The sequence below is a fragment of the Anomaloglossus baeobatrachus genome, chromosome 4 (genome assembly GCF_048569485.1).
Source record: "Anomaloglossus baeobatrachus isolate aAnoBae1 chromosome 4, aAnoBae1.hap1, whole genome shotgun sequence".
In the NCBI taxonomy this organism is placed as follows: Eukaryota; Metazoa; Chordata; class Amphibia; order Anura; family Aromobatidae; genus Anomaloglossus; species Anomaloglossus baeobatrachus.
In genome coordinates, this window is record NC_134356.1 from 677,739,629 (window position 1) to 677,764,628 (window position 25,000).

Here is a 25,000-nt window from a genome sequence, read left to right on the forward strand (position 1 = left end):
ACTTTTTTATTCTTTTAGCCATACCCCAAAACTAGAAAAACAAGAATGAGTTAACATATTGCTATTAGGAAGAAAGGTTTACATTTAACATCCAGAATCTAGTTGAGGACCATGTTTCTTCATATATACAAAGACCAAATTGTTGGTGATGTTGAGGTGATTTTAAGTTATAATGGTCAGATCTGGATTCCCAAAAATTCTCGTCATCACAGTATTGTTCAGAAGATTTCTTTCTTGTAAAGTTTTAAAAGATGACTCTTTCAGACACTGTGTTTAAATATGGCTTCAACTGTTTTCAGGAGGTCTAAGTGGTTCCGTTCATGACATGAATGTAGAAAATGGTTGTATTTCCTAATTTTTCAAAAACAGGAACAGACTATTGACCCCGACGTGATTTGAACACGCAACCTTCTGATCTGGAGTCAGACGCGCTACTGTTGCGCCACGAGGTCAGCTGAAAGATAAGTGTTTGACAAGATAAAATCTGAATATTATTTGATTCTTTACCATTAGATGTTCCAGAAAGTAACTACTTTTACGCACCATCATAAAACGACATAAACAAGGATGATTGAGCATCTTAATCTTAATATTTAGGGATTTCCAGTTTAAGATCGGAATCTAGAAATTATCATCTTTGTGATTCCATGAGTCAGGCACACGAATGTTACATCAAAAGATAAAGTTAGAAACATATCTCAGTTTATTTTTGCCAGGAACATTTCATTTAGAAAAATGCTTGTTTCATAAAGATTGGAAAATTTTTATATATCATTTGTATAGACTTTTTTATTCTTTTAGCCATACCCCAAAACTAGAAAAACAAGAATGAGTTAACATATTGCTATTAGGAAGAAAGGTTTACATTTAACATCCAGAATCTAGTTGAGGACCATGTTTCTTCATATATACAAAGACCAAATTGTTGGTGATGTTGAGGTGATTTTAAGTTATAATGGTCAGATCTGGATTCCCAAAAATTCTCGTCATCACAGTATTGTTCAGAAGATTTCTTTCTTGTAAAGTTTTAAAAGATGACTCTTTCAGACACTGTGTTTAAATATGGCTTCAACTGTTTTCAGGAGGTCTAAGTGGTTCCGTTCATGACATGAATGTAGAAAATGGTTGTATTTCCTAATTTTTCAAAAACAGGAACAGACTATTGACCCCGACGTGATTTGAACACGCAACCTTCTGAGCTGGAGTCAGACGCGCTACCGTTGCGCCACGAGGTCAGCTGAAAGATAAGTGTTTGACAAGATAAAATCTGAATATTATTTGATTCTTTACCATTAGATGTTCCAGAAAGTAACTACTTTTACGCACCATCATAAAACGACATAAACAAGGATGATTGAGCATCTTAATCTTAATATTTAGGGATTTCCAGTTTAAGATCGGAATCTAGAAATTATCATCTTTGTGATTCCATGAGTCAGGCACACGAATGTTACATCAAAAGATAAAGTTAGAAACATATCTCAGTTTATTTTTGCCAGGAACATTTCATTTAGAAAAATGCTTGTTTCATAAAGATTGGAAAATTTTTATATATCATTTGTATAGACTTTTTTATTCTTTTAGCCATACCCCAAAACTAGAAAAACAAGAATGAGTTAACATATTGCTATTAGGAAGAAAGGTTTACATTTAACATCCAGAATCTAGTTGAGGACCATGTTTCTTCATATATACAAAGACCAAATTGTTGGTGATGTTGAGGTGATTTTAAGTTATAATGGTCAGATCTGGATTCCCAAAAATTCTCGTCATCACAGTATTGTTCAGAAGATTTCTTTCTTGTAAAGTTTTAAAAAATGACTCTTTCAGACACTGTGTTTAAATATGGCTTCAACTGTTTTCAGGAGGTCTAAGTGGTTCCGTTCATGACATGAATGTAGAAAATGGTTGTATTTCCTAATTTTTCAAAAACAGGAACAGACTATTGACCCCGACGTGATTTGAACACGCAACCTTCTGATCTGGAGTCAGACGCGCTACCGTTGCGCCACAAGGTCAGCTGAAAGATAAGTGTTTGACAAGATAAAATCTGAATATTATTTGATTCTTTACCATTAGATGTTCCAGAAAGTAACTACTTTTACGCACCATCATAAAACGACATAAACAAGGATGATTGAGCATCTTAATCTTAATATTTAGGGATTTTCAGTTTAAGATCGGAATCTAGAAATTATCATCTTTGTGATTCCATGAGTCAGGCACATGAATGTTACATCAAAAGATAAAGTTAGAAACATATCTCAGTTTATTTTTGCCAGGAACATTTCATTTAGAAAAATGCTTGTTTCATAAAGATTGGAAAATTTTTATATATCATTTGTATAGACTTTTTTATTCTTTTAGCCATACCCCAAAACTACAAAAACAAGAATGAGTTAACATATTGCTATTAGGAAGAAAGGTTTACATTTAACATCCAGAATCTAGTTGAGGAACATGTTTCTTCATATATACAAAGACCAAATTGTTGGTGATGTCGAGGTGATTTTAAGTTATAATGGTCAGATCTGGATTCCCAAAAATTCTCGTCATCACAGTACTGTTCAGAAGATTTCTTTCTTGTAAAATTTTAAAAGATGACTCTTTCAGACACTGTGTGGAAATATGGCTTCAACTTTTTTCAGGAGGTTTAAGTGGTTCCGTTGATGACAAGAATGTAGAAAATGGTTGTGTTTCTTAATTTTTCAAAAACAGGAACAGACTATTGACCCCGACGTGATTTGAACACGCAACCCTCTGATGTGGAGTCAGACGCGCTACCGCTGCGCCACGAGGTCAGCTGAAAGATAAGTGTTTGACAAGATAAAATCTGAATATTATTTGATTCTTTACCATTAGATGTTCCAGAAAGTAACTACTTATAAGCACCATCATAAAACGACATAAACAAGGATGATTGAGCATCTTAATCTTAATATTCAGGGATTTCCAGTTTAAGATCGGAATCTAGAAATCATAATCTTTGTGATTCCATGAGTCAGGCACACGAATGTTACATCAAAAGATAAAGTTAGAAACATATCTCAGTTTATTTTTGCCAGGAACATTTCATTTAGAAAAATGCTTGTTTCATAAAGATTGGAAAATTTTTATATATCATTTGTATAGACTTTTTTATTCTTTTAGCCATACCCCAAAACTAGAAAAACAAGAATGAGTTAACATATTGCTATTAGGAAGAAAGGTTTACATTTAACATCCAGAATCTAGTTGAGGACCATGTTTCTTCATATATACAAAGACCAAATTGTTGGTGATGTTGAGGTGATTTTAAGTTATAATGGTCAGATCTGGATTCCCAAAAATTCTCGTCACCACAGTATTGTTCAGAAGATTTCTTTCTTGTAAAGTTTTAAAAGATGACTCTTTCAGACACTGTGTTTAAATATGGCTTCAACTGTTTTCAGGAGGTCTAAGTGGTTCCGTTCATGACATGAATGTAGAAAATGGTTGTATTTCCTAATTTTTCAAAAACAGGAACAGACTATTGACCCCGACGTGATTTGAACACGCAACCTTCTGATCTGGAGTCAGACGCGCTACTGTTGCGCCACGAGGTCAGCTGAAAGATAAGTGTTTGACAAGATAAAATCTGAATATTATTTGATTCTTTACCATTAGATGTTCCAGAAAGTAACTACTTTTACGCACCATCATAAAACGACATAAACAAGGATGATTGAGCATCTTAATCTTAATATTTAGGGATTTCCAGTTTAAGATCGGAATCTAGAAATTATCATCTTTGTGATTCCATGAGTCAGGCACACGAATGTTACATCAAAAGATAAAGTTAGAAACATATCTCAGTTTATTTTTGCCAGGAACATTTCATTTAGAAAAATGCTTGTTTCATAAAGATTGGAAAATTTTTATATATCATTTGTATAGACTTTTTTATTCTTTTAGCCATACCCCAAAACTAGAAAAACAAGAATGAGTTAACATATTGCTATTAGGAAGAAAGGTTTACATTTAACATCCAGAATCTAGTTGAGGACCATGTTTCTTCATATATACAAAGACCAAATTGTTGGTGATGTTGAGGTGATTTTAAGTTATAATGGTCAGATCTGGATTCCCAAAAATTCTCGTCATCACAGTATTGTTCAGAAGATTTCTTTCTTGTAAAGTTTTAAAAGATGACTCTTTCAGACACTGTGTTTAAATATGGCTTCAACTGTTTTCAGGAGGTCTAAGTGGTTCCGTTCATGACATGAATGTAGAAAATGGTTGTATTTCCTAATTTTTCAAAAACAGGAACAGACTATTGACCCCGACGTGATTTGAACACGCAACCTTCTGATCTGGAGTCAGACGCGCTACTGTTGCGCCACGAGGTCAGCTGAAAGATAAGTGTTTGACAAGATAAAATCTGAATATTATTTGATTCTTTACCATTAGATGTTCCAGAAAGTAACTACTTTTACGCACCATCATAAAACGACATAAACAAGGATGATTGAGCATCTTAATCTTAATATTTAGGGATTTCCAGTTTAAGATCGGAATCTAGAAATTATCATCTTTGTGATTCCATGAGTCAGGCACACGAATGTTACATCAAAAGATAAAGTTAGAAACATATCTCAGTTTATTTTTGCCAGGAACATTTCATTTAGAAAAATGCTTGTTTCATAAAGATTGGAAAATTTTTATATATCATTTGTATAGACTTTTTTATTCTTTTAGCCATACCCCAAAACTAGAAAAACAAGAATGAGTTAACATATTGCTATTAGGAAGAAAGGTTTACATTTAACATCCAGAATCTAGTTGAGGACCATGTTTCTTCATATATACAAAGACCAAATTGTTGGTGATGTTGAGGTGATTTTAAGTTATAATGGTCAGATCTGGATTCCCAAAAATTCTCGTCATCACAGTATTGTTCAGAAGATTTCTTTCTTGTAAAGTTTTAAAAGATGACTCTTTCAGACACTGTGTTTAAATATGGCTTCAACTGTTTTCAGGAGGTCTAAGTGGTTCCGTTCATGACATGAATGTAGAAAATGGTTGTATTTCCTAATTTTTCAAAAACAGGAACAGACTATTGACCCCGACGTGATTTGAACACGCAACCTTCTGAGCTGGAGTCAGACGCGCTACCGTTGCGCCACGAGGTCAGCTGAAAGATAAGTGTTTGACAAGATAAAATCTGAATATTATTTGATTCTTTACCATTAGATGTTCCAGAAAGTAACTACTTTTACGCACCATCATAAAACGACATAAACAAGGATGATTGAGCATCTTAATCTTAATATTTAGGGATTTCCAGTTTAAGATCGGAATCTAGAAATTATCATCTTTGTGATTCCATGAGTCAGGCACACGAATGTTACATCAAAAGATAAAGTTAGAAACATATCTCAGTTTATTTTTGCCAGGAACATTTCATTTAGAAAAATGCTTGTTTCATAAAGATTGGAAAATTTTTATATATCATTTGTATAGACTTTTTTATTCTTTTAGCCATACCCCAAAACTAGAAAAACAAGAATGAGTTAACATATTGCTATTAGGAAGAAAGGTTTACATTTAACATCCAGAATCTAGTTGAGGACCATGTTTCTTCATATATACAAAGACCAAATTGTTGGTGATGTTGAGGTGATTTTAAGTTATAATGGTCAGATCTGGATTCCCAAAAATTCTCGTCATCACAGTATTGTTCAGAAGATTTCTTTCTTGTAAAGTTTTAAAAAATGACTCTTTCAGACACTGTGTTTAAATATGGCTTCAACTGTTTTCAGGAGGTCTAAGTGGTTCCGTTCATGACATGAATGTAGAAAATGGTTGTATTTCCTAATTTTTCAAAAACAGGAACAGACTATTGACCCCGACGTGATTTGAACACGCAACCTTCTGATCTGGAGTCAGACGCGCTACCGTTGCGCCACAAGGTCAGCTGAAAGATAAGTGTTTGACAAGATAAAATCTGAATATTATTTGATTCTTTACCATTAGATGTTCCAGAAAGTAACTACTTTTACGCACCATCATAAAACGACATAAACAAGGATGATTGAGCATCTTAATCTTAATATTTAGGGATTTTCAGTTTAAGATCGGAATCTAGAAATTATCATCTTTGTGATTCCATGAGTCAGGCACATGAATGTTACATCAAAAGATAAAGTTAGAAACATATCTCAGTTTATTTTTGCCAGGAACATTTCATTTAGAAAAATGCTTGTTTCATAAAGATTGGAAAATTTTTATATATCATTTGTATAGACTTTTTTATTCTTTTAGCCATACCCCAAAACTACAAAAACAAGAATGAGTTAACATATTGCTATTAGGAAGAAAGGTTTACATTTAACATCCAGAATCTAGTTGAGGAACATGTTTCTTCATATATACAAAGACCAAATTGTTGGTGATGTCGAGGTGATTTTAAGTTATAATGGTCAGATCTGGATTCCCAAAAATTCTCGTCATCACAGTATTGTTCAGAAGATTTCTTTCTTGTAAAATTTTAAAAGATGACTCTTTCAGACACTGTGTGGAAATATGGCTTCAACTTTTTTCAGGAGGTTTAAGTGGTTCCGTTGATGACAAGAATGTAGAAAATGGTTGTGTTTCTTAATTTTTCAAAAACAGGAACAGACTATTGACCCCGACGTGATTTGAACACGCAACCCTCTGATGTGGAGTCAGACGCGCTACCGCTGCGCCACAAGGTCAGCTGAAAGATAAGTGTTTGACAAGATAAAATCTGAATATTATTTGATTCTTTACCATTAGATGTTCCAGAAAGTAACTACTTATAAGCACCATCATAAAACGACATAAACAAGGATGATTGAGCATCTTAATCTTAATATTCAGGGATTTCCAGTTTAAGATCGGAATCTAGAAATCATAATCTTTGTGATTCCATGAGTCAGGCACACGAATGTTACATCAAAAGATAAAGTTAGAAACATATCTCAGTTTATTTTTGCCAGGAACATTTCATTTAGAAAAATGCTTGTTTCATAAAGATTGGAAAATTTTTATATATCATTTGTATAGACTTTTTTATTCTTTTAGCCATACCCCAAAACTAGAAAAACAAGAATGAGTTAACATATTGCTATTAGGAAGAAAGGTTTACATTTAACATCCAGAATCTAGTTGAGGACCATGTTTCTTCATATATACAAAGACCAAATTGTTGGTGATGTTGAGGTGATTTTAAGTTATAATGGTCAGATCTGGATTCCCAAAAATTCTCGTCATCACAGTATTGTTCAGAAGATTTCTTTCTTGTAAAGTTTTAAAAGATGACTCTTTCAGACACTGTGTTTAAATATGGCTTCAACTGTTTTCAGGAGGTCTAAGTGGTTCCGTTCATGACATGAATGTAGAAAATGGTTGTATTTCCTAATTTTTCAAAAACAGGAACAGACTATTGACCCCGACGTGATTTGAACACGCAACCTTCTGATCTGGAGTCAGACGCGCTACTGTTGCGCCACGAGGTCAGCTGAAAGATAAGTGTTTGACAAGATAAAATCTGAATATTATTTGATTCTTTACCATTAGATGTTCCAGAAAGTAACTACTTTTACGCACCATCATAAAACGACATAAACAAGGATGATTGAGCATCTTAATCTTAATATTTAGGGATTTCCAGTTTAAGATCGGAATCTAGAAATTATCATCTTTGTGATTCCATGAGTCAGGCACACGAATGTTACATCAAAAGATAAAGTTAGAAACATATCTCAGTTTATTTTTGCCAGGAACATTTCATTTAGAAAAATGCTTGTTTCATAAAGATTGGAAAATTTTTATATATCATTTGTATAGACTTTTTTATTCTTTTAGCCATACCCCAAAACTAGAAAAACAAGAATGAGTTAACATATTGCTATTAGGAAGAAAGGTTTACATTTAACATCCAGAATCTAGTTGAGGACCATGTTTCTTCATATATACAAAGACCAAATTGTTGGTGATGTTGAGGTGATTTTAAGTTATAATGGTCAGATCTGGATTCCCAAAAATTCTCGTCATCACAGTATTGTTCAGAAGATTTCTTTCTTGTAAAGTTTTAAAAGATGACTCTTTCAGACACTGTGTTTAAATATGGCTTCAACTGTTTTCAGGAGGTCTAAGTGGTTCCGTTCATGACATGAATGTAGAAAATGGTTGTGTTTCCTAATTTTTCAAAAACAGGAACAGACTATTGACCCCGACGTGATTTGAACACGCAACCTTCTGATCTGGAGTCAGACGCGCTACCGTTGCGCCACGAGGTCAGCTGAAAGATAAGTGTTTGACAAGATAAAATCTGAATATTATTTGATTCTTTACCATTAGATGTTCCAGAAAGTAACTACTTTTACGCACCATCATAAAACGACATAAACAAGGATGATTGAGCATCTTAATCTTAATATTTAGGGATTTCCAGTTTAAGATCGGAATCTAGAAATTATCATCTTTGTGATTCCATGAGTCAGGCACACGAATGTTACATCAAAAGATAAAGTTAGAAACATATCTCAGTTTATTTTTGCCAGGAACATTTCATTTAGAAAAATGCTTGTTTCATAAAGATTGGAAAATTTTTATATATCATTTGTATAGACTTTTTTATTCTTTTAGCCATACCCCAAAACTAGAAAAACAAGAATGAGTTAACATATTGCTATTAGGAAGAAAGGTTTACATTTAACATCCAGAATCTAGTTGAGGACCATGTTTCTTCATATATACAAAGACCAAATTGTTGGTGATGTTGAGGTGATTTTAAGTTATAATGGTCAGATCTGGATTCCCAAAAATTCTCGTCATCACAGTATTGTTCAGAAGATTTCTTTCTTGTAAAGTTTTAAAAGATGACTCTTTCAGACACTGTGTTTAAATATGGCTTCAACTGTTTTCAGGAGGTCTAAGTGGTTCCGTGCATGACATGAATGTAGAAAATGGTTGTATTTCCTAATTTTTCAAAAACAGGAACAGACTATTGACCCCGACGTGATTTGAACACGCAACCTTCTGATCTGGAGTCAGACGCGCTACCGTTGCTCCACGAGGTCAGCTGAAAGATAAGTGTTTGACAAGATAAAATCTGAATACTATTTGATTCTTTACCATTAGATGTTCCAGAAAGTAACTACTTTTACGCACCATCATAAAATGACATAAACAAGGATGATTGAGCATCTTAATCTTAATATTCAGGGATTTCCAGTTTAAGATCGGAATCTAGAAATTATCATCTTTGTGATTCCATGAGTCAGGCACACGAATGTTACATCAAAAGATAAAGTTAGAAACATATCTCAGTTTATTTTTGCCAGGAACATTTCATTTAGAAAAATGTTGTTTCATAAAGATTGGAAAATTTTTATATATCATTTGTATAGACTTTTTTATTCTTTTAGCCATACCCCAAAACTACAAAAACAAGAATGAGTTAACATATTGCTATTAGGAAGAAAGGTTTACATTTAACATCCAGAATCTAGTTGAGGACCATGTTTCTTCATATATACAAAGACCAGATTGTTGGTGATGTCGAGGTGATTTTAAGTTATAATGGTCAGATCTGGATTCCCAAAAATTCTCGTCATCACAGTATTGTTCAGAAGAGTTCTTTCTTGTAAAATTTTAAAAGATGACTCTTTCAGACACTGTGTGGAAATATGGCTTCAACTTTTTTCAGGAGGTTTAAGTGGTTCCGTTGATGACAAGAATGTAGAAAATGGTTTTGTTTCCTAATTTTTCAAAAACAGGAACAGACTATTGACCCCGACGTGATTTGAACACGCAACCTTCTGATCTGGAGTCAGACGCGCTACCGTTGCGCCACGAGGTCAGCTGAAAGATAAGTGTTTGACAAGATAAAATCTGAATATTATTTGATTCTTTACCATTAGATGTTCCAGAAAGTAACTACTTTTACGCACCATCATAAAACGACATAAACAAGGATGATTGAGCATCTTAATCTTAATATTCAGGGATTTCCAGTTTAAGATTGGAATCTAGAAATTATCATCTTTGTGATTCCATGAGTCAGGCACACGAATGTTACATCAAAAGATAAAGTTAGAAACATATCTCAGTTTATTTTTGCCAGGAACATTTCATTTAGAAAAATGCTTGTTTCATAAAGATTGGAAAATTTTTATATATCATTTGTATAGACTTTTTTATTCTTTTAGCCATACCCCAAAACTACAAAAACAAGAATGAGTTAACATATTGCTATTAGGAAGAAAGGTTTACATTTAACATCCAGAATCTAGTTGAGGACCATGTTTCTTCATATATACAAAGACCAAATTGTTGGTGATGTTGAGGTGATTTTAAGTTATAATGGTTAGATCTGGATTCCCAAAAATTCTCGTCATCACAGTATTGTTCAGAAGATTTCTTTCTTGTAAAGTTTTAAAAGATGACTCTTTCAGACACTGTGTTTAAATATGGCTTCAACTGTTTTCAGGAGGTCTAAGTGGTTCCGTTCATGACATGAATGTAGAAAATGGTTGTATTTCCTAATTTTTCAAAAACAGGAACAGACTATTGACCCCGACGTGATTTGAACACGCAACCTTCTGATCTGGAGTCAGACGCGCTACCGCTGCGCCACGAGGTCAGCTGAAAGATAAGTGTTTGACAAGATAAAATTTGAATATTATTTGATTCTTTACCATTAGATGTTCCAGAAAGTAACTACTTTTACGCACCATCATAAAACGACATAAACAAGGATGATTGAGCATCTTAATCTTAATATTCAGGGATTTCCAGTTTAAGATCGGAATCTAGAAATCATCATCTTTGTGATTCCATGAGTCAGGCACACGAATGTTACATCAAAAGATAAAGTTAGAAACATATCTCAGTTTATTTTTGCCAGGAACATTTCATTTAGAAAAATGCTTGTTTCATAAAGATTGGAAAATTTTTATATATCATTTGTATAGACTTTTTTATTCTTTTAGCTATACCCCAAAACTACAAAAACAAGAATGAGTTAACATATTGCTATTAGGAAGAAAGGTTTACATTTAACATCCAGAATCTAGTTGAGGACCATGTTTCTTCATATATACAAAGACCAAATTGTTGGGGATGTTGAGGTGATTTTAAGTTATAATGGTCAGATCTGGATTCCCAAAAATTCTCGTCATCACAGTATTGTTCAGAAGATTTCTTTCTTGTAAAGTTTTAAAAGATGACTCTTTCAGACACTGTGTTTAAATATGGCTTCAACTGTTTTCAGGAGGTCTAAGTGGTTCCGTTCATGACATGAATGTAGAAAATGGTTGTATTTCCTAATTTTTCAAAAACAGGAACAGACTATTGACGCCGACGTGATTTGAACACGCAACCTTCTGATCTGGAGTCAGACGCGCTATCGTTGCGCCACGAGGTCAGCTGAAAGATAAGTGTTTGACAAGATAAAATCTGAATATTATTTGATTCTTTACCATTAGATGTTCCAGAAAGTAACTACTTTTACGCACCATCATAAAACGACATAAACAAGGATGATTGAGCATCTTAATCTTAATATTCAGGGATTTCCAGTTTAAGATTGGAATCTAGAAATTATCATCTTTGTGATTCCATGAGTCAGGCACACGAATGTTACATCAAAAGATAAAGTTAGAAACATATCTCAGTTTATTTTTGCCAGGAACATTTCATTTAGAAAAATGCTTGTTTCATAAAGATTGGAAAATTTTTATATATCATTTGTATAGACTTTTTTATTCTTTTAGCCATACCCCAAAACTACAAAAACAAGAATGAGTTAACATATTGCTATTAGGAAGAAAGGTTTACATTTAACATCCAGAATCTAGTTGAGGACCATGTTTCTTCATATATACAAAGACCAAATTGTTGGTGATGTTGAGGTGATTTTAAGTTATAATGGTTAGATCTGGATTCCCAAAAATTCTCGTCATCACAGTATTGTTCAGAAGATTTCTTTCTTGTAAAGTTTTAAAAGATGACTCTTTCAGACACTGTGTTTAAATATGGCTTCAACTGTTTTCAGGAGGTCTAAGTGGTTCCGTTCATGACATGAATGTAGAAAATGGTTGTATTTCCTAATTTTTCAAAAACAGGAACAGACTATTGACCCCGACGTGATTTGAACACGCAACCTTCTGATCAGGAGTCAGACGCGCTACCGCTGCGCCACGAGGTCAGCTGAAAGATAAGTGTTTGACAAGATAAAATTTGAATATTATTTGATTCTTTACCATTAGATGTTCCAGAAAGTAACTACTTTTACGCACCATCATAAAACGACATAAACAAGGATGATTGAGCATCTTAATCTTAATATTCAGGGATTTCCAGTTTAAGATCGGAATCTAGAAATCATCATCTTTGTGATTCCATGAGTCAGGCACACGAATGTTACATCAAAAGATAAAGTTAGAAACATATCTCAGTTTATTTTTGCCAGGAACATTTCATTTAGAAAAATGCTTGTTTCATAAAGATTGGAAAATTTTTATATATCATTTGTATAGACTTTTTTATTCTTTTAGCTATACCCCAAAACTACAAAAACAAGAATGAGTTAACATATTGCTATTAGGAAGAAAGGTTTACATTTAACATCCAGAATCTAGTTGAGGACCATGTTTCTTCATATATACAAAGACCAAATTGTTGGGGATGTTGAGGTGATTTTAAGTTATAATGGTCAGATCTGGATTCCCAAAAATTCTCGTCATCACAGTATTGTTCAGAAGATTTCTTTCTTGTAAAGTTTTAAAAGATGACTCTTTCAGACACTGTGTTTAAATATGGCTTCAACTGTTTTCAGGAGGTCTAAGTGGTTCCGTTCATGACATGAATGTAGAAAATGGTTGTATTTCCTAATTTTTCAAAAACAGGAACAGACTATTGACGCCGACGTGATTTGAACACGCAACCTTCTGATCTGGAGTCAGACGCGCTATCGTTGCGCCACGAGGTCAGCTGAAAGATAAGTGTTTGACAAGATAAAATCTGAATATTATTTGATTCTTTACCATTAGATGTTCCAGAAAGTAACTACTTTTACGCACCATCATAAAACGACATAAACAAGGATGATTGAGCATCTTAATCTTAATATTCAGGGATTTCCAGTTTAAGATCGGAATCTAGAAATTATCTTCTTTGTGATTCCATGAGTCAGGTACACGAATGTTACATCAAAAGATAAAGTTAGAAACATATCTCAGTTTATTTTTGCCAGGAACATTTCATTTAGAAAAATGCTTGTTTCATAAAGATTGGAAAATTTTTATATATCATTTGTATAGACTTTTTTATTCTTTTAGCCATACCCCAAAACTACAAAAACAAGAATGAGTTAACATATTGCTATTAGGAAGAAAGGTTTACATTTAACATCCAGAATCTAGTTGAGGACCATGTTTCTTCATATATACAAAGACCAAATTGTTGGTGATGTCGAGGTGATTTTAAGTTATAATGGTCAGATCTGGATTCCCAAAAATTCTCGTCATCACAGTATTGTTCAGAAGATTTCTTTCTTGTAAAATTTTAAAAGATGACTCTTTCAGACACTGTGTGGAAATATGGCTTCAACTTTTTTCAGGAGGTTTAAGTGGTTCCGTTGATGACAAGAATGTAGAAAATGGTTGTATTTCCTAATTTTTCAAAAACAGGAACAAACTATTGACCCCGAAGTGATTTGAACACGCAACCTTCTGATCTGGAGTCAGACGCGCTACCGTTGCGCCACGAGGTCAGCTGAAAGATAAGTGTTTGACAAGATAAAATCTGAATATTATTTGATTCTTTACCATTAGATGTTCCAGAAAGTAACTACTTTTACGCACCATCATAAAACGACATAAACAAGGATGATTGAGCATCTTAATCTTAATATTCAGGGATTTCCAGTTTAAGATCGGAATCTAGAAATCATCATCTTTGTGATTCCATGAGTCAGGCACACGAATGTTACATCAAAAGATAAAGTTAGAAACATATCTCAGTTTATTTTTGCCAGGAACATTTCATTTAGAAAAATGCTTGTTTCATAAAGATTGGAAAATTTTTATATATCATTTGTATAGACTTTTTTATTCTTTTAGCCATACCCCAAAACTACAAAAACAAGAATGAGTTAACATATTGCTATTAGGAAGAAAGGTTTACATTTAACATCCAGAATCTAGTTGAGGACCATGTTTCTTCATATATACAAAGACCAAATTGTTGGTGATGTTGAGGTGATTTTAAGTTATAATGGTCAGATCTGGATTCCCAAAAATTCTCGTCATCACAGTATTGTTCAGAAGATTTCTTTCTTGTAAAGTTTTAAAAGATGACTCTTTCTGACACTGTGTTTAAATATGGCTTAAACTGTTTTCAGGAGGTCTAAGTGATTCCGTTCATGACATGAATGTAGAAAATGGTTGTATTTCCTAATTTTTAAAAAACAGGAACAGACTATTGACCCCGACGTGATTTGAACACGCAACCTTCTGATCTGGAGTCAGACGCGCTACCGTTGCGCCACGAGGTCAGCTGAAAGATAAGTGTTTGACAAGATAAAATCTGAATATTATTTGATTCTTTACCATTAGATGTTCCAGAAAGTAACTACTTTTACGCACCATCATAAAACGACATAAACAAGGATGATTGAGCATCTTAATATTCAGGGATTTCCAGTTTAAGATCGGAATCTAGAAATTATCATCTTTGTGATTCCATGAGTCAGGCACACGAATGTTACATCAAAAGATAAAGTTAGAAACAAATCTCAGTTTATTTTTGCCAGGAACATTTCATTTAGAAAAATGCTTGTTTCATAAAGATTGGAAAATTTTTATATATCATTTGTATAGACTTTTTTATTCTTTTAGCCATACCCCAAAACTACAAAAACAAGAATGAGTTAACATATTGCTATTAGGAAGAAAGGTTTACATTTAACATCCAGAATCTAGTTGAGGACCATGTTTCTTCATATATACAAAGACCAAATTGTTGGTGATGTTGAGGTGATTTTAAGTTATAATGGTCAGATCTGGATTCCCAAAAATTCTCGTCATCACAGTATTGTTCAGAAGATTTCTTTCTTGTAAAGTTTTAAAAGATGACTCTTTCAGACACTGTGTTTAAATATGGCTTCAACTGTTTTCAGGAGGTCTAAGTGGTTCCGTTCATGACATGAATGTAGAAAATGGTTGTATTTCCTAATTTTTCAAAAACAGGAACAGACTATTGACCCCGACGTGATTTGAACACGCAACCTTCTGATCTGGAGTCAGACGCGCTTCCGCTGCGCCACGAGCTCAGCTGAAAGATAAGTGTTTGACAAGATAAAATCTGAATATTATTTGATTCTTTACCATTAGATGTTCCAGAAAGTAAATACTAACATATTGCTATTAGGAAGAAAGGTTTACATTTAACATCCAGAATCTAGTTGAGGACCATGTTTCTTCATATATACAAAGACCAAATTGTTGGGGATGTTGAGGTGATTTTAAGTTATAATGGTCAGATCTGGATTCCCAAAAATTCTCGTCATCACAGTATTGTTCAGAAGATTTCTTTCTTGTAAAGTTTTAAAAGATGACTCTTTCAGACACTGTGTTTAAATATGGCTTCAACTGTTTTCAGGAGGTCTAAGTGGTTCCGTTCATGACATGAATGTAGAAAATGGTTGTATTTCCTAATTTTTCAAAAACAGGAACAGACTATTGACGCCGACGTGATTTGAACACGCAACCTTCTGATCTGGAGTCAGACGCGCTATCGTTGCGCCACGAGGTCAGCTGAAAGATAAGTGTTTGACAAGATAAAATCTGAATATTATTTGATTCTTTACCATTAGATGTTCCAGAAAGTAACTACTTTTACGCACCATCATAAAACGACATAAACAAGGATGATTGAGCATCTTAATCTTAATATTCAGGGATTTCCAGTTTAAGATCGGAATCTAGAAATTATCTTCTTTGTGATTCCATGAGTCAGGTACACGAATGTTACATCAAAAGATAAAGTTAGAAACATATCTCAGTTTATTTTTGCCAGGAACATTTCATTTAGAAAAATGCTTGTTTCATAAAGATTGGAAAATTTTTATATATCATTTGTATAGACTTTTTTATTCTTTTAGCCATACCCCAAAACTACAAAAACAAGAATGAGTTAACATATTGCTATTAGGAAGAAAGGTTTACATTTAACATCCAGAATCTAGTTGAGGACCATGTTTCTTCATATATACAAAGACCAAATTGTTGGTGATGTCGAGGTGATTTTAAGTTATAATGGTCAGATCTGGATTCCCAAAAATTCTCGTCATCACAGTATTGTTCAGAAGATTTCTTTCTTGTAAAATTTTAAAAGATGACTCTTTCAGACACTGTGTGGAAATATGGCTTCAACTTTTTTCAGGAGGTTTAAGTGGTTCCGTTGATGACAAGAATGTAGAAAATGGTTGTATTTCCTAATTTTTCAAAAACAGGAACAAACTATTGACCCCGAAGTGATTTGAACACGCAACCTTCTGATCTGGAGTCAGACGCGCTACCGTTGCGCCACGAGGTCAGCTGAAAGATAAGTGTTTGACAAGATAAAATCTGAATATTATTTGATTCTTTACCATTAGATGTTCCAGAAAGTAACTACTTTTACGCACCATCATAAAACGACATAAACAAGGATGATTGAGCATCTTAATCTTAATATTCAGGGATTTCCAGTTTAAGATCGGAATCTAGAAATCATCATCTTTGTGATTCCATGAGTCAGGCACACGAATGTTACATCAAAAGATAAAGTTAGAAACATATCTCAGTTTATTTTTGCCAGGAACATTTCATTTAGAAAAATGCTTGTTTCATAAAGATTGGAAAATTTTTATATATCATTTGTATAGACTTTTTTATTCTTTTAGCCATACCCCAAAACTACAAAAACAAGAATGAGTTAACATATTGCTATTAGGAAGAAAGGTTTACATTTAACATCCAGAATCTAGTTGAGGACCATGTTTCTTCATATATACAAAGACCAAATTGTTGGTGATGTTGAGGTGATTTTAAGTTATAATGGTCAGATCTGGATTCCCAAAAATTCTCGTCATCACAGTATTGTTCAGAAGATTTCTTTCTTGTAAAGTTTTAAAAGATGACTCTTTCTGACACTGTGTTTAAATATGGCTTAAACTGTTTTCAGGAGGTCTAAGTGATTCCGTTCATGACATGAATGTAGAAAATGGTTGTATTTCCTAATTTTTAAAAAACAGGAACAGACTATTGACCCCGACGTGATTTGAACACGCAACCTTCTGATCTGGAGTCAGACGCGCTACCGTTGCGCCACGAGGTCAGCTGAAAGATAAGTGTTTGACAAGATAAAATCTGAATATTATTTGATTCTTTACCATTAGATGTTCCAGAAAGTAACTACTTTTACGCACCATCATAAAACGACATAAACAAGGATGATTGAGCATCTTAATATTCAGGGATTTCCAGTTTAAGATCGGAATCTAGAAATTATCATCTTTGTGATTCCATGAGTCAGGCACACGAATGTTACATCAAAAGATAAAGTTAGAAACAAATCTCAGTTTATTTTTGCCAGGAACATTTCATTTAGAAAAATGCTTGTTTCATAAAGATTGGAAAATTTTTATATATCATTTGTATAGACTTTTTTATTCTTTTAGCCATACCCCAAAACTACAAAAACAAGAATGAGTTAACATATTGCTATTAGGAAGAAAGGTTTACATTTAACATCCAGAATCTAGTTGAGGACCATGTTTCTTCATATATACAAAGACCAAATTGTTGGTGATGTTGAGGTGATTTTAAGTTATAATGGTCAGATCTGGATTCCCAAAAATTCTCGTCATCACAGTATTGTTCAGAAGATTTCTTTCTTGTAAAGTTTTAAAAGATGACTCTTTCAGACACTGTGTTTAAATATGGCTTCAACTGTTTTCAGGAGGTCTAAGTGGTTCCGTTCATGACATGAATGTAGAAAATGGTTGTATTTCCTAATTTTTCAAAAACAGGAACAGACTATTGACCCCGACGTGATTTGAACACGCAACCTTCTGATCTGGAGTCAGACGCGCTTCCGCTGCGCCACGAGGTCAGCTGAAAGATAAGTGTTTGACAAGATAAAATCTGAATATTATTTGATTCTTTACCATTAGATGTTCCAGAAAGTAAATACTAACATATTGCTATTAGGAAGAAAGGTTTACATTTAACATCCAGAATCTAGTTGAGGACCATGTTTCTTCATATATACAAAGACCAAATTGTTGGTGATGTTGAGGTGATTTTAAGTTATAATGGTCAGATCTGGATTCCCAAAAATTCTCGTCATCACAGTATTGTTCAGAAGGTTTCTTTCTTGTAAAGTTTTAAAAAATGACTCTTTCAGACACTGTGTTTAAATATGGCTTCAACTGTTTTCAGGAGGTCTAAGTGGTTCCGTTCATGACATGAATGTAGAAAATGGTTGTATTTCCTAATTTTTCAAAAACAGGAACAGACTATTGACCCCGACGTGATTTGAACACACAACCTTCTGATCTGGAGTCAGACGCGCTACCGTTGCGCCCCGAGGTCAGCTGAAAGATAAGTATTTGACAAGATAAAATCTGAATATTATTTGATTCTTTACCATTAGATGTTCCAGAAAGTAACTACTTTTACGCACCATCATAAAACGACATAAACAAGGATGATTGAGCATCTTAATCTTAATATTTAGGGATTTCCAGTTTAAGATCGGAATCTAGAAATTATCATCTTTGTGATTCCATGAGTCAGGCACACGAATGTTACATCAAAAGATAAAGTTAGAAACATATCTCAGTTTATTTTTGCCAGGAACATTTCATTTAGAAAAATGCTTGTTTCATAAAGATTGGAAAATTTTTATATATCATTTGTATAGACTTTTTTATTCTTTTAGCCATACCCCAAAACTAGAAAAACAAGAATGAGTTAACATATTGCTATTAGGAAGAAAGGTTTACATTTAACATCCAGAATCTAGTTGAGGACCATGTTTCTTCATATATACAAAGACCAAATTGTTGGTGATGTTGAGGTGATTTTAAGTTATAATGGTCAGATCTGGATTCCCAAAAATTCTCGTCATCACAGTATTGTTCAGAAGATTTCTTTCTTGTAAAGTTTTAAAAGATGACTCTTTCAGACACTGTGTTTAAATATGGCTTCAACTGTTTTCAGGAGGTCTAAGTGGTTCCGTTCATGACATGAATGTAGAAAATGGTTGTATTTCCTAATTTTTCAAAAACAGGAACAGACTATTGACCCCGACGTGATTTGAACACGCAACCTTCTGATCTGGAGTCAGACGCGCTACCGTTGCGCCACGAGGTCAGCTGAAAGATAAGTGTTTGACAAGATAAAATCTGAATACTATTTGATTCTTTACCATTAGATGTTCCAGAAAGTAACTACTTTTACGCACCATCATAAAACGACATAAACAAGGATGATTGAGCATCTTAATCTTAATATTCAGGGATTTCCAGTTTAAGATCGGAATCTAGAAATTATCATCTTTGTGATTCCATGAGTCAGGCACACGAATGTTACATCAAAAGATAAAGTTAGAAACATATCTCAGTTTATTTTTGCCAGGAACATTTCATTTAGAAAAATGTTGTTTCATAAAGATTGGAAAATTTTTATATATCATTTGTATAGACTTTTTTATTCTTTTAGCCATACCCCAAAACTACAAAAACAAGAATGAGTTAACATATTGCTATTAGGAAGAAAGGTTTACATTTAACATCCAGAATCTAGTTGAGGACCATGTTTCTTCATATATACAAAGACCAAATTGTTGGTGATGTCGAGGTGATTTTAAGTTATAATGGTCAGATCTGGATTCCCAAAAATTCTCGTCATCACAGTATTGTTCAGAAGATTTCTTTCTTGTAAAATTTTAAAAGATGACTCTTTCAGACACTGTGTGGAAATATGGCTTCAACTTTTTTCAGGAGGTTTAAGTGGTTCCGTTGATGACAAGAATGTAGAAAATGGTTTTGTTTCCTAATTTTTCAAAAACAGGAACAGAGTATTGACCCCGACGTGATTTGACACGCAACCTTCTGATCTGGAGTCAGACGCGCTACCGTTGCGCCACGAGGTCAACTGAAAGATAAGTGTTTGACAAGATAAAATCTGAATATTATTTGATTCTTTACCATTAGATGTTCCAGAAAGTAACTACTTTTACGCACCATCATAAAACGACATAAACAAGGATGATTGAGCATCTTATGTTCTCCCCGTGTTTGCGTGGGTTTCCTCCGGGTACTCCGGTTTCCTCCCACATTCCAAAGACATACAGATAGGGACTCTAGATTGTGAGCCCCAATGGGGACAGTGTTGCCAATGTATGTAAAGTGCTATGGAATTAATAGCGCTATATAAATGAATAAAATTATTATTATTAATTATTAATTATATATACAAAGACCAAATTGTTGGTGATGTTGAGGTGATTTTAAGTTATAATGGTCAGATCTGGATTCCCAAAAATTCTCGTCATCACAGTATTGTTCAGAAGATTTCTTTCTTGTAAAGTTTTAAAAGATGACTCTTTCAGACACTGTGTTTAAATATGGCTTCAACTGTTTTCAGGAGGTCTAAGTGGTTCCGTTCATGACATGAATGTAGAAAATGGTTGTATTTCCTAATTTTTTAAAAACAGGAACAGACTATTGACCCCGACGTGATTTGAACACGCAACCTTCTGATCTGGAGTCAGATGCGCTACCGTTGCACCACGAGGTCAGCTGAAAGTTAAGTGTTTGACAAGATAAAATCTGAATATTATTTGATTCTTTACCATTAGATGTTCCAGAAAGTAACTACTTTTACGCACCATCATAAAACGACATAAACAAGGATGATTGAGCATCTTAATCTTAATATTCAGGGATTTCCAGTTTAAGATCGGAATCTAGAAATCATCATCTTTGTGATTCCATGAGTCAGGCACACGAATGTTACATCAAAAGATAAAGTTAGAAACATATCTCAGTTTATTTTTGCCAGGAACATTTCATTTAGAAAAATGCTTGTTTCATAAAGATTGGAAAATTTTTATATATCATTTGTATAGACTTTTTTATTCTTTTATCCATACCCCAAAACTACAAAAACAAGAATGAGTTAACATATTGCTATTAGGAAGAAAGGTTTACATTTAACATCCAGAATCTAGTTGAGGACCATGTTTCTTCATATATACAAAGACCAAATTGTTGGTGATGTTGAGGTGATTTTAAGTTATAATGGTCAGATCTGGATTCCCAAAAATTCTCGTCATCACAGTATTGTTCAGAAGATTTCTTTCTTGTAAAGTTTTAAAAGATGACTCTTTCAGACACTGTGTTTAAATATGGCTTCAACTGTTTTCAGGAGGTCTAAGTGGATCCGTTCATGACATGAATGTAGAAAATGGTTGTATTTCCTAATTTTTCAAAAACAGGAACAGAATATTGACCCCGACGTGATTTGAACACGCAACCTTCTGATCTGGAGTCAGACGCGCTACCGTTGCGCCACGAGGTCAGCTGAAAGATAAGTGTTTGACAAGATAAAATCTGAATATTATTTGATTCTTTACCATTAGATGTTCCAGAAAGTAACTACTTTTACGCACCATCATAAAATGACATAAACAAGGATGATTGAGCATCTTAATCTTAATATTTAGGGATTTCCAGTTTAAGATCGGAATCTAGAAATTATCATCTTTGTGATTCCATGAGTCAGGCACACGAATGTTACATCAAAAGATAAAGTTAGAAACATATCTCAGTTTATTTTTGCCAGGAACATTTCATTTAGAAAAATGCTTGTTTCATAAAGATTTGAAAATTTTTATATATCATTTGTATAGACTTTTTTATTCTTTTAGCCATACCCCAAAACTAGAAAAACAAGAATGAGTTAACATATTGCTATTAGGAAGAAAGGTTTACATTTAACATCCAGAATCTAGTTGAGGACCATGTTTCTTCATATATACAAAGACCAAATTGTTGGTGATGTTGAGGTGATTTTAAGTTATAATGGTCAGATCTGGATTCCCAAAAATTCTCATCATCACAGTATTGTTCAGAAGATTTCTTTCTTGTAAAGTTTTAAAAGATGACTCTTTCAGACACTGTGTTTAAATATGGCTTCAACTGTTTTCAGGAGGTCTAAGTGGTTCCGTTCATGACATGAATGTAGAAAATGGTTGTATTTCCTAATTTTTCAAAAACAGGAACAGACTATTGACCCCGACGTGATTTGAACACGCAATCTTCTGATATGGAGTCAGACCCGCTACCGCTGCACCACGAGGTCAGCTGAAAAATAAGTGTTTGACAAGATAAAATCTGAATATTATTTGATTCTTTACCATTAGATGTTCCAGAAAGTAAATACTTTTACGCACCATCATAAAACGACATAAACAAGGATGATTAAGCATCTTAATCTTAATATTCAGGGATTTCCAGTTTAAGATCGGAATCTAGAAATCATCATCTTTGTGATTCCATGAGTCAGGCACACGAATGTTACATCAAAAGATAAAGTTAGAAACATATCTCAGTTTATTTTTGCCAGGAACATTTCATTTAGAAAAATGCTTGTTTCATAAAGATTGGAAAATTTTTATATATCATTTGTATAGACTTTTTTATTCTTTTAGCCATACCCCAAAACTACAAAAACAAGAATGAGTTAACATATTGCTATTAGGAAGAAAGGTTTACATTTAACATCCAGAATCTAGTTGAGGACCATGTTTCTTCATATATACAAAGACCAAATTGTTGGTGATGTTGAGGTGATTTTAAGTTATAATGGTTAGATCTGGATTCCCAAAAATTCTCGTCATCACAGTATTGTTCAGAAGATTTCTTTCTTGTAAAGTTTTAAAAGATGACTCTTTCAGACACTGTGTTTAAATATGGCTTCAACTGTTTTCAGGAGGTCTAAGTGGTTCCGTTCATGACATGAATGTAGAAAATGGTTGTATTTCCTAATTTTTCAAAAACAGGAACAGAGTATTGACCCCGACGTGATTTGACACGCAACCTTCTGATCTGGAGTCAGACGCGCTACCGTTGCGCCACGAGGTCAACTGAAAGATAAGTGTTTGACAAGATAAAATCTGAATATTATTTGATTCTTTACCATTAGATGTTCCAGAAAGTAACTACTTTTACGCACCATCATAAAACGACATAAACAAGGATGATTGAGCATCTTAATCTTAATATTCAGGGATTTCCAGTTTAAGATTGGAATCTAGAAATTATCATCTTTGTGATTCCATGAGTCAGGCACACGAATGTTACATCAAAAGATAAAGTTAGAAACATATCTCAGTTTATTTTTGCCAGGAACATTTCATTTAGAAAAATGTTGTTTCATAAAGATTGGAAAATTTTTATATATCATTTGTATAGACTTTTTTATTCTTTTAGCCATACCCTAAAACTATAAAAACAAGAATGAGTTAACATATTGCTATTAGGAAGAAAGGTTTACATTTAACATCCAGAATCTAGTTGAGGACCATGTTTCTTCATATATACAAAGACCAAATTGTTGGTGATGTTGAGGTGATTTTAAGTTATAATGGTCAGATCTGGATTCCCAAAAATTCTCGTCATCACAGTATTGTTCAGAAGATTTCTTTCTTGTAAAGTTTTAAAAGATGACTCTTTCAGACACTGTGTTTAAATATGGCTTCAACTGTTTTCAGGAGGTCTAAGTGGTTCCGTTCATGACATGAATGTAGAAAATGGTTGTATTTCCTAATTTTTTAAAAACAGGAACAGACTATTGACCCCGACGTGATTTGAACACGCAACCTTCTGATCTGGAGTCAGATGCGCTACCGTTGCACCACGAGGTCAGCTGAAAGTTAAGTGTTTGACAAGATAAAATCTGAATATTATTTGATTCTTTACCATTAGATGTTCCAGAAAGTAACTACTTTTACGCACCATCATAAAACGACATAAACAAGGATGATTGAGCATCTTAATCTTAATATTCAGGGATTTCCAGTTTAAGATCGGAATCTAGAAATCATCATCTTTGTGATTCCATGAGTCAGGCACACGAATGTTACATCAAAAGATAAAGTTAGAAACATATCTCAGTTTATTTTTGCCAGGAACATTTCATTTAGAAAAATGCTTGTTTCATAAAGATTGGAAAATTTTTATATATCATTTGTATAGACTTTTTTATTCTTTTATCCATACCCCAAAACTACAAAAACAAGAATGAGTTAACATATTGCTATTAGGAAGAAAGGTTTACATTTAACATCCAGAATCTAGTTGAGGACCATGTTTCTTCATATATACAAAGACCAAATTGTTGGTGATGTTGAGGTGATTTTAAGTTATAATGGTCAGATCTGGATTCCCAAAAATTCTCGTCATCACAGTATTGTTCAGAAGATTTCTTTCTTGTAAAGTTTTAAAAGATGACTCTTTCAGACACTGTGTGGAAATATGGCTTCAACTGTTTTCAGGAGGTCTAAGTGGTTCCGTTCATGACATAATTGTAGAAAATGGTTGTATTTCCTAATTTTTCAAAAACAGGAACAGAATATTGACCCCGACGTGATTTGAACACGCAACCTTCTGATCTGGAGTCAGACGCGCTACCGTTGCGCCACGAGGTCAGCTGAAAGATAAGTGTTTGACAAGATAAAATCTGAATATTATTTGATTCTTTACCATTAGATGTTCCAGAAAGTAACTACTTTTACGCACCATCATAAAATGACATAAACAAGGATGATTGAGCATCTTAATCTTAATATTTAGGGATTTCCAGTTTAAGATCGGAATCTAGAAATTATCATCTTTGTGATTCCATGAGTCAGGCACACGAATGTTACATCAAAAGATAAAGTTAGAAACATATCT

At 33.5% G+C, this 25,000-nt stretch overlaps 32 non-coding genes across 32 annotated transcripts; all 32 read right to left on the bottom strand.

Moving 5' to 3' along the window:
* Positions 1–380: 380 nt before the first annotated feature.
* Positions 381–452, bottom strand: TRNAW-CCA (transfer RNA tryptophan (anticodon CCA)). Its single transcript has one exon. It is a non-coding gene; the product is annotated as a tRNA-Trp (tRNA).
* A 711-nt stretch (positions 453–1,163) lies between these two features.
* On the bottom strand, positions 1,164–1,235 carry TRNAW-CCA (transfer RNA tryptophan (anticodon CCA)). The gene has a single exon. It is a non-coding gene; the product is annotated as a tRNA-Trp (tRNA).
* A 711-nt stretch (positions 1,236–1,946) lies between these two features.
* TRNAW-CCA (transfer RNA tryptophan (anticodon CCA)) lies at positions 1,947–2,018 on the bottom strand. Its single transcript has one exon. It is a non-coding gene; the product is annotated as a tRNA-Trp (tRNA).
* A 711-nt stretch (positions 2,019–2,729) lies between these two features.
* TRNAW-CCA (transfer RNA tryptophan (anticodon CCA)) lies at positions 2,730–2,801 on the bottom strand. The gene has a single exon. It is a non-coding gene; the product is annotated as a tRNA-Trp (tRNA).
* Positions 2,802–3,512: 711 nt separating this feature from the next.
* TRNAW-CCA (transfer RNA tryptophan (anticodon CCA)) lies at positions 3,513–3,584 on the bottom strand. Its single transcript has one exon. It is a non-coding gene; the product is annotated as a tRNA-Trp (tRNA).
* Positions 3,585–4,295: 711 nt separating this feature from the next.
* Positions 4,296–4,367, bottom strand: TRNAW-CCA (transfer RNA tryptophan (anticodon CCA)). Its single transcript has one exon. It is a non-coding gene; the product is annotated as a tRNA-Trp (tRNA).
* Positions 4,368–5,078: 711 nt separating this feature from the next.
* On the bottom strand, positions 5,079–5,150 carry TRNAW-CCA (transfer RNA tryptophan (anticodon CCA)). The gene has a single exon. It is a non-coding gene; the product is annotated as a tRNA-Trp (tRNA).
* A 711-nt stretch (positions 5,151–5,861) lies between these two features.
* TRNAW-CCA (transfer RNA tryptophan (anticodon CCA)) lies at positions 5,862–5,933 on the bottom strand. Its single transcript has one exon. It is a non-coding gene; the product is annotated as a tRNA-Trp (tRNA).
* Positions 5,934–6,644: 711 nt separating this feature from the next.
* TRNAW-CCA (transfer RNA tryptophan (anticodon CCA)) lies at positions 6,645–6,716 on the bottom strand. Its single transcript has one exon. It is a non-coding gene; the product is annotated as a tRNA-Trp (tRNA).
* A 711-nt stretch (positions 6,717–7,427) lies between these two features.
* TRNAW-CCA (transfer RNA tryptophan (anticodon CCA)) lies at positions 7,428–7,499 on the bottom strand. The gene has a single exon. It is a non-coding gene; the product is annotated as a tRNA-Trp (tRNA).
* Positions 7,500–8,210: 711 nt separating this feature from the next.
* On the bottom strand, positions 8,211–8,282 carry TRNAW-CCA (transfer RNA tryptophan (anticodon CCA)). Its single transcript has one exon. It is a non-coding gene; the product is annotated as a tRNA-Trp (tRNA).
* Positions 8,283–8,993: 711 nt separating this feature from the next.
* TRNAW-CCA (transfer RNA tryptophan (anticodon CCA)) lies at positions 8,994–9,065 on the bottom strand. The gene has a single exon. It is a non-coding gene; the product is annotated as a tRNA-Trp (tRNA).
* A 710-nt stretch (positions 9,066–9,775) lies between these two features.
* TRNAW-CCA (transfer RNA tryptophan (anticodon CCA)) lies at positions 9,776–9,847 on the bottom strand. The gene has a single exon. It is a non-coding gene; the product is annotated as a tRNA-Trp (tRNA).
* A 711-nt stretch (positions 9,848–10,558) lies between these two features.
* Positions 10,559–10,630, bottom strand: TRNAW-CCA (transfer RNA tryptophan (anticodon CCA)). Its single transcript has one exon. It is a non-coding gene; the product is annotated as a tRNA-Trp (tRNA).
* A 711-nt stretch (positions 10,631–11,341) lies between these two features.
* On the bottom strand, positions 11,342–11,413 carry TRNAW-CCA (transfer RNA tryptophan (anticodon CCA)). The gene has a single exon. It is a non-coding gene; the product is annotated as a tRNA-Trp (tRNA).
* Positions 11,414–12,124: 711 nt separating this feature from the next.
* Positions 12,125–12,196, bottom strand: TRNAR-CCU (transfer RNA arginine (anticodon CCU)). The gene has a single exon. It is a non-coding gene; the product is annotated as a tRNA-Arg (tRNA).
* A 711-nt stretch (positions 12,197–12,907) lies between these two features.
* TRNAW-CCA (transfer RNA tryptophan (anticodon CCA)) lies at positions 12,908–12,979 on the bottom strand. Its single transcript has one exon. It is a non-coding gene; the product is annotated as a tRNA-Trp (tRNA).
* Positions 12,980–13,690: 711 nt separating this feature from the next.
* On the bottom strand, positions 13,691–13,762 carry TRNAW-CCA (transfer RNA tryptophan (anticodon CCA)). Its single transcript has one exon. It is a non-coding gene; the product is annotated as a tRNA-Trp (tRNA).
* Positions 13,763–14,473: 711 nt separating this feature from the next.
* On the bottom strand, positions 14,474–14,545 carry TRNAW-CCA (transfer RNA tryptophan (anticodon CCA)). Its single transcript has one exon. It is a non-coding gene; the product is annotated as a tRNA-Trp (tRNA).
* A 705-nt stretch (positions 14,546–15,250) lies between these two features.
* On the bottom strand, positions 15,251–15,322 carry TRNAW-CCA (transfer RNA tryptophan (anticodon CCA)). Its single transcript has one exon. It is a non-coding gene; the product is annotated as a tRNA-Trp (tRNA).
* A 410-nt stretch (positions 15,323–15,732) lies between these two features.
* On the bottom strand, positions 15,733–15,804 carry TRNAW-CCA (transfer RNA tryptophan (anticodon CCA)). The gene has a single exon. It is a non-coding gene; the product is annotated as a tRNA-Trp (tRNA).
* A 711-nt stretch (positions 15,805–16,515) lies between these two features.
* TRNAW-CCA (transfer RNA tryptophan (anticodon CCA)) lies at positions 16,516–16,587 on the bottom strand. Its single transcript has one exon. It is a non-coding gene; the product is annotated as a tRNA-Trp (tRNA).
* Positions 16,588–17,298: 711 nt separating this feature from the next.
* TRNAW-CCA (transfer RNA tryptophan (anticodon CCA)) lies at positions 17,299–17,370 on the bottom strand. Its single transcript has one exon. It is a non-coding gene; the product is annotated as a tRNA-Trp (tRNA).
* Positions 17,371–18,075: 705 nt separating this feature from the next.
* On the bottom strand, positions 18,076–18,147 carry TRNAW-CCA (transfer RNA tryptophan (anticodon CCA)). The gene has a single exon. It is a non-coding gene; the product is annotated as a tRNA-Trp (tRNA).
* A 410-nt stretch (positions 18,148–18,557) lies between these two features.
* On the bottom strand, positions 18,558–18,629 carry TRNAW-CCA (transfer RNA tryptophan (anticodon CCA)). The gene has a single exon. It is a non-coding gene; the product is annotated as a tRNA-Trp (tRNA).
* Positions 18,630–19,340: 711 nt separating this feature from the next.
* Positions 19,341–19,412, bottom strand: TRNAW-CCA (transfer RNA tryptophan (anticodon CCA)). The gene has a single exon. It is a non-coding gene; the product is annotated as a tRNA-Trp (tRNA).
* A 710-nt stretch (positions 19,413–20,122) lies between these two features.
* Positions 20,123–20,193, bottom strand: TRNAW-CCA (transfer RNA tryptophan (anticodon CCA)). The gene has a single exon. It is a non-coding gene; the product is annotated as a tRNA-Trp (tRNA).
* Positions 20,194–20,768: 575 nt separating this feature from the next.
* Positions 20,769–20,840, bottom strand: TRNAW-CCA (transfer RNA tryptophan (anticodon CCA)). Its single transcript has one exon. It is a non-coding gene; the product is annotated as a tRNA-Trp (tRNA).
* Positions 20,841–21,551: 711 nt separating this feature from the next.
* On the bottom strand, positions 21,552–21,623 carry TRNAW-CCA (transfer RNA tryptophan (anticodon CCA)). Its single transcript has one exon. It is a non-coding gene; the product is annotated as a tRNA-Trp (tRNA).
* A 1,494-nt stretch (positions 21,624–23,117) lies between these two features.
* On the bottom strand, positions 23,118–23,188 carry TRNAW-CCA (transfer RNA tryptophan (anticodon CCA)). The gene has a single exon. It is a non-coding gene; the product is annotated as a tRNA-Trp (tRNA).
* Positions 23,189–23,898: 710 nt separating this feature from the next.
* Positions 23,899–23,970, bottom strand: TRNAW-CCA (transfer RNA tryptophan (anticodon CCA)). Its single transcript has one exon. It is a non-coding gene; the product is annotated as a tRNA-Trp (tRNA).
* A 711-nt stretch (positions 23,971–24,681) lies between these two features.
* On the bottom strand, positions 24,682–24,753 carry TRNAW-CCA (transfer RNA tryptophan (anticodon CCA)). Its single transcript has one exon. It is a non-coding gene; the product is annotated as a tRNA-Trp (tRNA).
* Positions 24,754–25,000: the final 247 nt, after the last annotated feature.